This window comes from Adiantum capillus-veneris, chromosome 10 (genome assembly GCF_014529385.1).
Source record: "Adiantum capillus-veneris isolate H3 chromosome 10, ASM1452938v2, whole genome shotgun sequence".
NCBI classification, from domain to species: Eukaryota; Viridiplantae; Streptophyta; class Polypodiopsida; order Polypodiales; family Pteridaceae; genus Adiantum; species Adiantum capillus-veneris.
The window spans coordinates 129,762,828-129,774,700 of NC_140940.1; the positions used below are offsets into that span (position 1 = coordinate 129,762,828).

Genomic DNA, 11,873 nt, shown 5'->3' on the forward strand with positions numbered 1-11,873 from the left:
ATAGATAAAGAGAGTGAGAGAGGGAGAGAAATGTTAGATAAAGATAGGTAAATGTTAAATAGAGAGAGAGAGAGAGAGAGAGAGAGAGAGAGAGAGAGAGAGAGAGGAGGAGAGGAATGTTAGATAGAGAGAGAGAAATAGATAAAGAGAGTGAGAGAGAAAGAGGGATAGAGGGAGATAAATAGAGAGAGAGAGAGAGAGAGAGAGAGAGAGAGAGAGAGGGAAAGAGGGAGATTTAAAGAGAGAGAGAGAGAGAGAGGGAAAGAGGGAGATTTAAAGAGAGAGAGAGAGAGAGAGAGATGTTAAATATAGAGAGAGAAATAGATAAAGAGAGTGAGAGGAATAGAGAGAGAGAGAGAGAGAGTAGATAGAGAGGAGAGAGGGAAAGAGGGAGAGAAAGAGAGAGATAGAGGGAAATAGGGATATATAGGGAAAGAGAGAGAGTAGATAGAGAGGGAGAGAAGGAGACAAAGAGAGAGAGAGAGAGAGAGAGAGAGAGAGAGAGAGAGAGAGAAAGAAAGAGAGAGATAGAGAGGGAGAGAGAGAGAGAGAGAGGGAAAGAGGGAGAGAAAGAAAGAGAGGGAAAGAGGGAGAGAGAGAGAGGGGGGGGGGAAAGAGGAAGAGAAAGAGAGAGATAGAGGGAAAGAGGTAGATAAAGAGAGGGAGAGAGGAAAAGAGGTAGAGAAAGAAAGAGATGGAGAGAAAGAGAGAGAGATACAGGGAAAGAGGCAGAGAAAGAAAGAGATGGAGAGAGGGAAAGAGGGAGAGAAAGAGAGAGATAGAGGGAAAGCGGTAGAGAAAGAGATGGAGAGAGGGAAAGAGGGAGAGAAAGAAAGAGATGGCGAGAGGGAAAGAGGTAGAGAAAGAAAGAGAGAGAGAGAGAGAGAGAGAGAGAGAGAGAGAGAGAGAGAGAGAAAGCGAAGGGCAGTCCATCCCCAAGCTTGGAGGGTGTAGGTAGAAGACAATGGGTTCCACTTGTAAAACATGTTGATCTATGTTTTGCAATAACGGGATGAAGCGGCTGCCTCACTTTGTGAGGCCATTCTATGACATGGTGGATGCCCCTGGGGGCTCTCTTGTGGACGTACACGAAGCCCGAAAAAGTGGTGTCCAAGTCCAAAGCCACCATGACCTTAGCCGAGACCTCCATGCCTCGGTAGACATGACTCTGGGATGGAGATCGAGAGAGAGAGAGAGAGAGAGAGATAGAGTGAGAGAAATAGAATTACTTATTGGATTACATTAGAATTGTAATGTTACGATCAATTGATCACTTAGATGTTGAATTTAGAAGCAGCCAACACAAAACAATAGCTACATTTACAACCTTAACATATATATGTGTGTACATATATATCTGTTTATGTATGTATGTGTGTACATATATATCTGTTTATGTATGTAGGCACTAAGTACGGGAGCATAGCATCCGAAGGTTAGACATTTCCTCTTGGGTATAGTCCTTTCTTAATCGTGGTGTTGGGTCATTGATCCACTCATGCATGGATTACCACAATGTACCTTTGGTTTTACCACGGTTGAGACTGCGATGATATCTAAAGAGGTGCAGTTGACCTTTGGCAATACTAGCGCCTACTTAGGTCTACTAGTATGTGTATGTATCTACGTGTTTGTATGCTAATATATATATCCTCTGGGAGAGAATTGTAATGTTACGATCAATTGATCATTTAGACGTTGAATTTAGGTGCAGCCAACACAAAACGATGGCTACATTTACAACCTTAACATATATATGTGTGAACATTCTGTTTATGCATGTATGTACGCGAAGCCCGAAAAAGTGGTGCCCAAATCCAAAGCCACCATGACCTTAGCTGAGACCTCCATGCCTCGGCAGAAGATGTCGTCCATGTTTGGCTTCTCATCTCTGAGAGTGCTTGCTTTACATGGAGACGCAGACATGACTCTGGGATGGAGAGAGAGAGAGAGAGAGTGAGAGAAATAGAATTATTTATTGCATGGGTGCTACTACAGGGTTAAATATGGCAGGGAGGTTGATTTCGGCACAACACAGGGCAGAGCATTTCGACGCCATCTACAAATTCTTATACATTCAACGCATAAAAATTGTTTTATAAAGTTCAGAGACCAACTACTCGATCATGCACGATACATTGAAGACGCTCTGTTAGCTAGATTTCTAAACGCCCCCAATCAACGTTTTTCACAACAATGGTTGGAGGGCTACATAAAGACATATCTAAAAAACAAGCAGTCCAGTGTGCGGCGTGCAACAGCCAACCAGGTCAGAGATCTAGACAGGAGTTACCGCGGTGGCAACATGGCAGACGCGGAGTGGGAGTAGGCAATTCAAGAGAAGAGCGATCAAGCTGCGCCGGGCTCATCATATAGACAACAACACGAGGCCCGTTTAAGACAAACTCCCACGCACTATGGCTAAGGAGGCAAGGGAGCTTGGAAGGACTCTACATGTTGGCAATGTGTTTCATGCTCGGCATATTGAACCTTCTCGCTGTCCCGGATGCCTTGAAGCTAAGGAGACCGTGCCACACTTACTGTGGTGTTGTCGTCACTCCAAAGCCTTCATTCAGCAAGTGTCGACTACTCTTTGGCTGCATTTTCCTTCTGGCTCTTTTCACAAACGATTTTGGCTTTTTGGGCTGCTTCGGTGACCACAATCTTAGTTTGCGGTGTTCTTCACCTAGGTCAGATTTTGGACTATGTGGGCGATCTGGCACCATAGGAACTCCTTGATGTTCCATGGCACTTTTGTTGACCCCTTTCTCGATTTCAAATTATCTCTTGGTCAAGCGCTGCATTTTGCCTATAACACTCTGGAGACATCCCTCTTGATACCTACAAGATTCACTTTGACTGTTTCTAGCGTCCGGAGCCTCATAGTGCTCCGTGTTTTGTATCCCTTTCTTTTCGTGGGTTTTCCTCGCGTTGAGGTTTCCCACTTGTAAGTTAATCAAAGCAAATTTACAAAAAAGGAAGTGTGTGTGTGTGTGTGTGTGTGTGTGTGTGTGTGTGTGTGTGTGAGAGAGAGAGAGAGAGAGAGAGAGAGAGAGGCAACATGTACGATAGGTATGCGGGCATACAAGGGCTCGATCATGCACTAGTGTGACATAATTTAGGTTGAAAATTGTTTTACAACATAAAAGGGGTGGCATTCTAGTGATTCGACAAAGCTTGCCTACATAGTTGCATCGAAGCGGCTTTAGCTCTTGCCATCTCGTTACCACCACGAATGTACCTGTATTGCAACGCCCAAGTCTCTATTTTTAAAATCCTAGCCATGAAAATATCTGCACAGATGCATACCCTCGAGTATATGTGACACGGTGAAGGTGAAGAGATTGTCGCGTTTGCCCGTTTAACCCCCACACCTCTCTCTCCGCAGACCAACGACCTATCCACCCGAGCTAGCACGAGCTGATGCTCTATAGGCCACGTGTATTAACAACCACCACCACCACCACCCCCCCCCCCCCCCCCCCCGCCCGGCCGTGCGGAAATCCGACGCCCCAAATCGCACCGCCCCACCGATAAATCCCTTGACGAGGATCACGGGTCACTTATTAACGAGGGATGCATACTTTAAATCACAACTGTAGCTTTAGTTCCCACTTATCAAATAAAGCCAATAGTGGACGTTACAATATTCGACTCATTTGCTTCGCTTGCACCTAAGTATTTAGGTTACAGCACTAGTTAAAAAAGAGCATGTTACCATTCTTATATTTGAGAGAGAGAGAGACTGCTGAAGTAAACAGTATTCCTCCCATGGGCTTAAAAGAGACAATCTGCCTCACCACGCCTGCACACTCCCATCACTCAGACTCAGCCTATATCTAATTGAAAGAATATGCATGCCTGCTTTTGAAGTCATATGTAAAAATGGCTAGGAATTGGAAAACAATTTACACAAGAAAGATGTAGTAAGTTCATGTCAGCAAAAAAATGTTAACATGGATAAGTTTGTTCGAATTGCTTCAATACAAATGTGTTTGTTTGAGCTTAGAATTGTATTTGAGAACACGCGCTGGGTAGTTCATGTTTCTTGACATAGTGACAAATGTAGGTAAACATTTGGACATGATTGTACTAGACTACGGTGGGCATCGCATGTAGTTCTAGGTTCGAGGAATCCAACGAACCATTCCCCTCATCGATCAGATTCTCAGATGGGCAGATATGCAATAGTTTCACCCAAACTGGAACCCTGACCTAACTTATTAAAAGTCAATTTATTGATTTATTTGCGGGGTGTGGTCGACATATTTGCCCTACCTAACCCTTAGCTGATTTATAAGACCAGATTGCAGTAGCGTCAGAACAATTTCTCTTTTGAAATGTGAGTGGAAACATAGTAAACATAAGAGTGCATATGGTCTGGCTAATGTCGCTGTAGATGTTTTGGGTCCCCGGTACACGGGACCCATTCTAGGCAGCCTTGGTTTAACTGTCAATAAGCTTATGATTCATGCTGTCTACAAGGGGGTCATCAGACTGTACACAAAGAGTCTGTATTTGCCATCATCAGCTAAATGTTCAGCTGCACAAACTACTTCGGGTGGCACCTGCTCTCCTGCTCTCAAAACCTGCAGACCAACAATGAGAGTTTGACACACCGTCGTCTTCTGCAGGAGTCATAATATATCACATTCTATATGCATAACATATCACATTCTAATTTTTGCAGAATGCAAAAGAGAAGGCAGAGATACTAGCATGTGACCATGCATCAGGCTTAGTTGATTGAAAGTAATTAGCCTCGTGTGACCATGTGATTCATGAATATACATACCTCAAGAGAATCCAAGTCTGCCAGAGTTGACACTTCTGCTGCTCTTTCATTCAATACTCTTCGATATTGCTCATTGTTGCATACCACATATAACTTCATCTTCCCCCTTCAAAAAATGAAGTACAGAAAAGATAAGGGAAGCCTTTGTCCCTAAGTTGTGCAAATCATACACTAGAGAGAAACTCACCTTTGGTTGGTGAAGTCCATGCCACAGTGGCATCGTAATGATCGTGCTAATCCTGCTATTTTGTCAACCTCTGTCATCTCTGCTTCAACGATCTCGTTTCGCCATTCCTTTATGATACAAACGATTCAGCCAATTAGAACCAACGAAAGGGGCACCATTCATGCTTTATGCCACTCAAATTTACCTACTTCTCTATGACTTGGGTAAGGCCCCTGCATGATTGATTGTTTCATTGAAGAATGCTTCGGAAGCCTCTGCCATAGCTCCTCAGTTATAAATGGCATAAAAGGATGTAAAAGCCTCAGCCCATTGTCCATGCACAGCCATAAAGTATCTAGTACGCACTTGATGTCCCTTGGAGAATCCCCTGACAGGATTGGCTTGGCAAGCTCAATGAACATATTGCACAAGTAGTCATACCACCACGAGTACACCGCTATTGCAGCTGCTGAAATATCAAAGCGCTCTAGGCTTTTAACTGTTGTTTGTATGGACTCATTTAAAACTGAGATAATCCACTGACAGCAAAATGGCAATGAGCTCAGGTTCAGATCACGCTTTGGTGGCACAAAGTCTTTGTGGAAGTGCAACTTGGCAAACCGAACCGCATTCCAGATTTTGTTGCACCATCACTTGTATGCCTCCACTATTTTGATATCCAAATTAATGCTCACCTCCTGTCAAAACACTCAGATGAAACAACTTTTGAAAGAATTTCCTGGACTAGCAGGGCAGTGTCCAAGATTGTACTTGTCTACTGTAAGCAATGAGGCCAAATCGCAGTGCATCGGCTCCACAACGTGGAATTCCTTTCGGGAAGCTTGTCTTCAGCCCTTCTTTACCCTTCTCCACCTCACTCTTCGAAAGCCCACTCTTCTCCAACTCTTTGTATAGTTCATTCAAAGCCGCCCCATGCATAACATCCAAGGGATTGACCACGTTTCCCAGAGACTTTGACATCTTGCGGCCCTGTGCATCCCTCACCATTGCATGGAGATACACCTGCATAAAGCATGGATAGCTGAGACAAGCACTTGGCAGCAGAGAAAATTCCAGAAATCCTGTACTGTCAGAAAACCCAACCTGTTTAAATGGAACCTGGCCAGTGAGGTTGACTCCTAGCATGACGATTCGAGCAACCCAAAAGAAAAGAATGTCATGTCCAGTTTCGAGCACAGATGTTGGAAAGAACGTCCGGAAGTCAGATGTGTTATCTGGCCATCCCAAAGCAGCATATGGGAATATTGCAGATGAGAACCAAGTATCCAGAACATCCGGATCTTGGTCCAGATTATGCTCCTGCCCAGGGAATTTCTCTCCTGCTAGCTTCTTAGCTTCACTCTCACTCCTGGCCACTACCCAGTGATCATCATAAGCTCCCATACCTTTATTCTTATCCCCTTCTAGAGTCACATACCAAGCAGGTACACAATGCCCCCACCAAAGCTGCCGTGAGATGCACCAATCTTGAATGTTATCCAGCCACCTGTGTAAGCCCCGTCGTCAATGTGTACTGCTGGATGGAGGGGAGAAAGCGATAAGAACCCAAACACAGCACTAAGGAATTCGACACAGACCTATACCAAGTCTCCTTTGACCCTTCGGGGAGGATTTGAAGTTCACCACTCTTGACAATACTCTTTGCCTGTGCTGCCAAACCTCCATATTTGATATACCATTGAGGCTTGAGAAGCGGCTCTATCACATCACCTGTCCTAGAGCAGACCCCAATTTCATAGCATTATCTATTGAGCCTCTGTATAGCTTCTGAAATGGTTAACCATTTGCAAAATTCATACAGAAACCAAAAGCTCACATAACTTTCCCCATAACAAGCCCCTAACATCTCTCTCTCTCTCTCTCTCTCTCTCTCTCTCTCTCTCTCTCTCTCTCTCTATATATATATATATATATATATATATATATATATAGAGAGAGAGAGAGAGAGAGAGAGAGAGAGACACACACACACACACACACACACATACATATACATATATATATATATATACACACACACACACACATGTATATGTATATATATATATACATATGTACACATATATATACACACACACACACACAGACACATACACACACACACACACACACACACACACATACATATATATATATATATATATATATATCGATAGTTTGATGCGCAGAGTGCAGGAGTACCCACGGAGTTGATTTGGGGGATCATGGCTCTATACACGTCAGTAGTGGGGCATGTACGCTTCACACGACTATATTACTGAGTATAGGTCTCCCAAGAGTGCCAGTCTGGCCTACTTTTGGGATATACAAATTATGTATGTACAAAGTGTATCATGCTAATCCTAGATAGAAGTCGTGATGCCACATGTGATGCATGTAAGATAAACAATAGTGGCTGCGAGTACTCCCATCTGATGTGCCTTCCTACAATGTTGAAGAAAAGTGTGGACCGACCCCACTGTTATAGGGGGATTACATAATCCTAGTGAGGGAATTGAGCACAATCCAAGAGACAGATTACGGATTTACGGATTTCTTCACACCAAACACTGGACAGATAGAGGAGCAACCACCACTACTCAACTCATACTCGCACCCGCAGTAGTCTCATTAACTGAGCATTGGATCTGAGGACAATCCCAGAGGTCAAATTACGGATCTCCTCACACCAGACACTGGACAGATAAACGAGCAGCCACCATTGCAAAGCTCAGCTCATACTCGCACCCGCGGTCCTCTCATTGACGAGCTAGGGAGATCAGGTCACCCACGATCGAGGACAGGAGCTTCACAACATCGACGCAGACTATAGCAGAGAATGTGAGCCTTCCTATCTCGACATCCAGAGTACAAATGAGGATGGATTCATCACTTCTTATATCACCCTCCTAGGCACCCATTGTATCAGTGTTCCCACATACCCCATACAATTCCAGCTAGTAGCACTTCTAGATTTATTTTGTCTCTCTCTTTATTTGTACCCAGACATGGTATCAAACTCACCAGTTTGTAACGGATTGGTCTCGTAGGTCATTTTGGCCTTTTGAAGACATTAATATATCATTTCATTTCCTCTCTCTCTCTCTCTCTTTCTCTCTCTCTCTCTCTCTCTCTCTCTCTCTCTCTCTCTCTTTTTGGTATTAGCTGGCACATCCACACAGTCCCAGTTTGTAGTGGTTGTATTTTTTGTTTCAGTTCTTTTTTATTCCGGACATGGTAACAGATTCACTATGTTGTAACAGCTTGGTCTCATAGGTCATTTTGGCCTTTTTTGAAGACGTTAATATATCGACGGAGGCTACATCAGAAGATTCGGAGCACTCTGGCCAGGCAGGCACGACGCTCGGTCAGACTACTGACCATGGAGGAGATTGATGAGATCCGCCAGCAAGCGACCGATGTTGGATCTCTTGTGATTTAACTATTCAACTATTTAGCTATCCCAGCCAGGTGCTTACTTGGCTTAGTTCACACCGAACAACTTAGGATTCCATAGTATTTTTGTTCTGTTATGTTGTTATTTTGTTACTATGACTTTGTATCAGATCCACCACATTGTAACTTTCTGGTCTCATAGGTCACTTTGGCCTTTTGAAGACGTTAATATAACATTTCATTTCATCTCTCTCTCTCTCTCTCTCATACACATACACACACACACACACACACAGATTTTCTCTTTTGTCCCACACACTCAGCAAACACAGGCACACTGTACAAACACACATACACACATGCAAGCACCCCACACTAAAACAAATCTTATTCCAAACTATTGTCTCCCTATCCCCCTCTCGTAATTAGTTGCATTCAGCAAAACCTTTTTTTCCAATGCCTTCAGCACAGCTTGACGAGCCTCAAAACGAGGTAGGCCTTGAAACAGGGGACCTCCAAAACTGTTTATTTTACCGTCATCTGTAAGTATGTTTATTGATGGCAGATTATGCCTTTCGCCACATAAAAGGTCCGATGCATCATGAGCTGGCGTTACCTGCACCAAAATGTTTTTGGTCAGCAGCATATGGTCATCAAAACTCAAGAAGCTTTAGACATTTTCTCATAGTGGAGAATAAACTTTCTCATTGTCTTTCATGCAAACCCTAGCCTTACCTTCACAGCACCAGTACCAAAGTTCATATCAACCAGATCTTTATCACATATGAGAGGGAGTTTCCTTTCATCAAAGGGATGAATTACGAACTTTCCATGTAAATGAGCATATTTGGGGTCCTCGGGATGGATTGCAACAGCTACATCACCAAGCATTGTCTCTGGTCTTGTGGTGGCAATGATAATTTCATCATTTTGCTCTTCAATAGGATATGCAAATGAATAAATCACTCCAAATTCTACAGGATCATTGTAGCCAGGTACGGTAATTGGTGTCCGCCCTCTCAGCTCTCTGTATTCGACCTATCACAATAATGGCAGGCATGAAACTCAATGTACCAGATGAGAAGCATCCACGGTTTAGGGGCAGGTAGCTTACCTCAATGTCTGAAATGGCAGTTTTGAGAGTGCAATCCCAGTTCACAAGCCGGTTGTTCCTGCCATTAATGTTCCAACATTAATCTAAAACAAAACTCGTCCTGTTTATAATCCTAATGTCCTAGAATGGCTACAACTACCAGATCGATGACTCTGAATTGACAGTCACAGATAGTATCTCCATGTAGTCAGTTGGTATAAACGGTACCATGATCAAGACGTTGAAATGCCCATGCGGCTACTCAAAATGCACATCTTAACAGGATTAAAGATCAATAGGTGAACAGTCATATATGATCATATGATGCAGAATATGGTCCACATACAGACACAGCAAGTTCACAATTATGACTGGTGGAACCTGTCCGGCCCCAGTTCCCCACCCGTGTATTTCGATTCCATAAGGTTAAATAATACACTCTATGCGTAGAGCACTCAGCACAAATCATTGATGCCATCACAATGCAAACCATCGTCCATCGAAAGATGGCCCTTGTCTAGTGACACAATGCACGTATTGGTGTACCTGTAGATCAATCCACTGTCATGCAAACGCACAAAGGCTTCTACCACAGCTTTGGACCTCCTTTCATCTATGGTGAAACACTGAAGATAACCAACAAAGTCAGTGAGCAGGTCTTTGGTTGTGACCTTCCGTTTACAGTGGCATTGCAGCACAAAACAGGGCCAACATCACCAAAGATGAGCAAGAAAAAAAAGTGTTTTACTTGGCGAGACCAGTCGAGGGAGCATCCTAATTGCCTGAGCTGATGGCAGATGGTGCCCCCATACCGCTCCACCCAGTTCCACACCTGCATGCCATCATCAGAAAAGCCATGTGCAACTGTACTGTTTTATGATTAACACACACTGATGTTCTCACCCCAACCCAAAATCTGAGACTAGCTTGCTCCTACTTTTAAGACTTTGTATGCAGTTGAATAATACACCATCAAAAGGTATGTCGATTCAACAAGCTGGACGTCTGGGCCATAACCTAGTACTACCCTAGGTTGCTCTAGTTAGCTTTGATTGGATGCTCTTCTTGTACAGACTCTTCCTCTAGCACACGTGGGAGAAAAGACCATTTTTTTGGAATTCTGCCTCCTTCGTTTTGATCTCATATGCATTGAAATATATTTAGACCGGACCGCATGCAAGTAAGCAAGGACAAAAAATTGCATACCTCTTGGACAAACCTTTCTCGTCCAAGATCATGTTTGGTTACGCCCTTCTCCCTCATTAGTTTCTTCTCTACCACAACCTGCGTGGCGATTCCAGCATGGTCAAGACCTGGAAGCCACAGCACGTTAAATCCACTCATCGGACGCCATCTGGCCAGGGTATCCTATGGTTCCACCAGTGACAAAACCTGCACGTTAGTTCCATGCATGCCACAAGCAAGGGACGAAAGGTATATAGAAACATCACAAAAAATGTGGGCTTGCCTGAATTGCAGCAGTGAGAGCATGCCCAATATGCAGGATCCCAGTGACATTGGGAGGGGGTAACACCTAGTAGACCACGATGCAAAGAGAGAAAAGGTACAGTGAAACACCTAGTCTTAATTACGCGTTACTAGATTCATACTGCAAGGTGCAGAGGAAGAAAATCACCATAACAAAAGGGGGCCTTTTGTCGTCAGGGGCAGCAAAAAAGTAGCCGTAATCCTCCCATGCCAGGTACCAGAGAGCCTCTGCAGAACCCGGATCATAGGTGTTGGGCATGTCGCTTCCCTCTAGTGTCTCCCGGACGGGGGCACTTGACGTGCATCCTTGTGAACATGACGACGTCGAGCTGCAGACTTCGGCCCGGGCTCGCGCCTTTTCTGCAGCTTTGTGTTTTTTCAGCTCCTTCTGTCGTGCCTTTCCTCTTTTCTCTGTTTGCGAAGCTCTGCAGAAAGAGAAGAGTGCGGCAGCTCCGTGGGAGCTCTGCAACTCATCGCCATCCTTGCGAGACAAGGAAGCGGGGCGGGGGGTATACGTAGTTAATGTCAATGCTTTCGTACGATATTGTTAGAGTTTTCTGGGTTTTAATTCGTGGTTTCTTTTTCAAAAACAAATACGAATCTTGAATCATAAAGCCAGCGTGAAGAGAGAGGTAAAGCAGTGCCTCCACACTATCTCATAGGGGCGCGATGCACATTCGTAAATTAGGGGAGAAAAGTAAACTCGGGACATTTGGTAAATTCAGGGAGAAAAGTAAATTCGGATAGGCGTGTAAATTTGGTGCGGGCCGCGCCCCATCTCTTGAACCCATGACCTCTCCACTGCAAGCCATTTGCACTAACCACTACGCCCTCTGGCGCTTATTGAAATATTGGGGATCGACAGGCAAGAGAAAAGTATATTCGGGTAAGGTAGGCGTATAAATTTGGGGGGCTTTGCAAATTCGAGGTAAATT

At 44.1% G+C, this 11,873-nt stretch overlaps 1 pseudogene across 1 annotated transcript; it reads right to left on the bottom strand.

Moving 5' to 3' along the window:
* Positions 1-4,311: 4,311 nt before the first annotated feature.
* Positions 4,312-11,418, bottom strand: LOC147449645 (valine--tRNA ligase, mitochondrial 1-like; annotated as a pseudogene). The gene is made up of 15 exons (XR_015189448.1): positions 11,087-11,418; positions 10,919-10,984; positions 10,657-10,818; positions 10,199-10,282; positions 9,997-10,076; positions 9,472-9,529; positions 9,093-9,395; positions 8,803-8,973; positions 6,560-6,749; positions 6,066-6,468; positions 5,733-5,984; positions 5,171-5,659; positions 4,983-5,089; positions 4,796-4,901; positions 4,312-4,589 (listed from the first exon to the last, which is right to left on the bottom strand). The product of XR_015189448.1 is annotated as a valine--tRNA ligase, mitochondrial 1-like (transcript).
* Between the last annotated feature and the right edge of the window lie 455 nt (positions 11,419-11,873).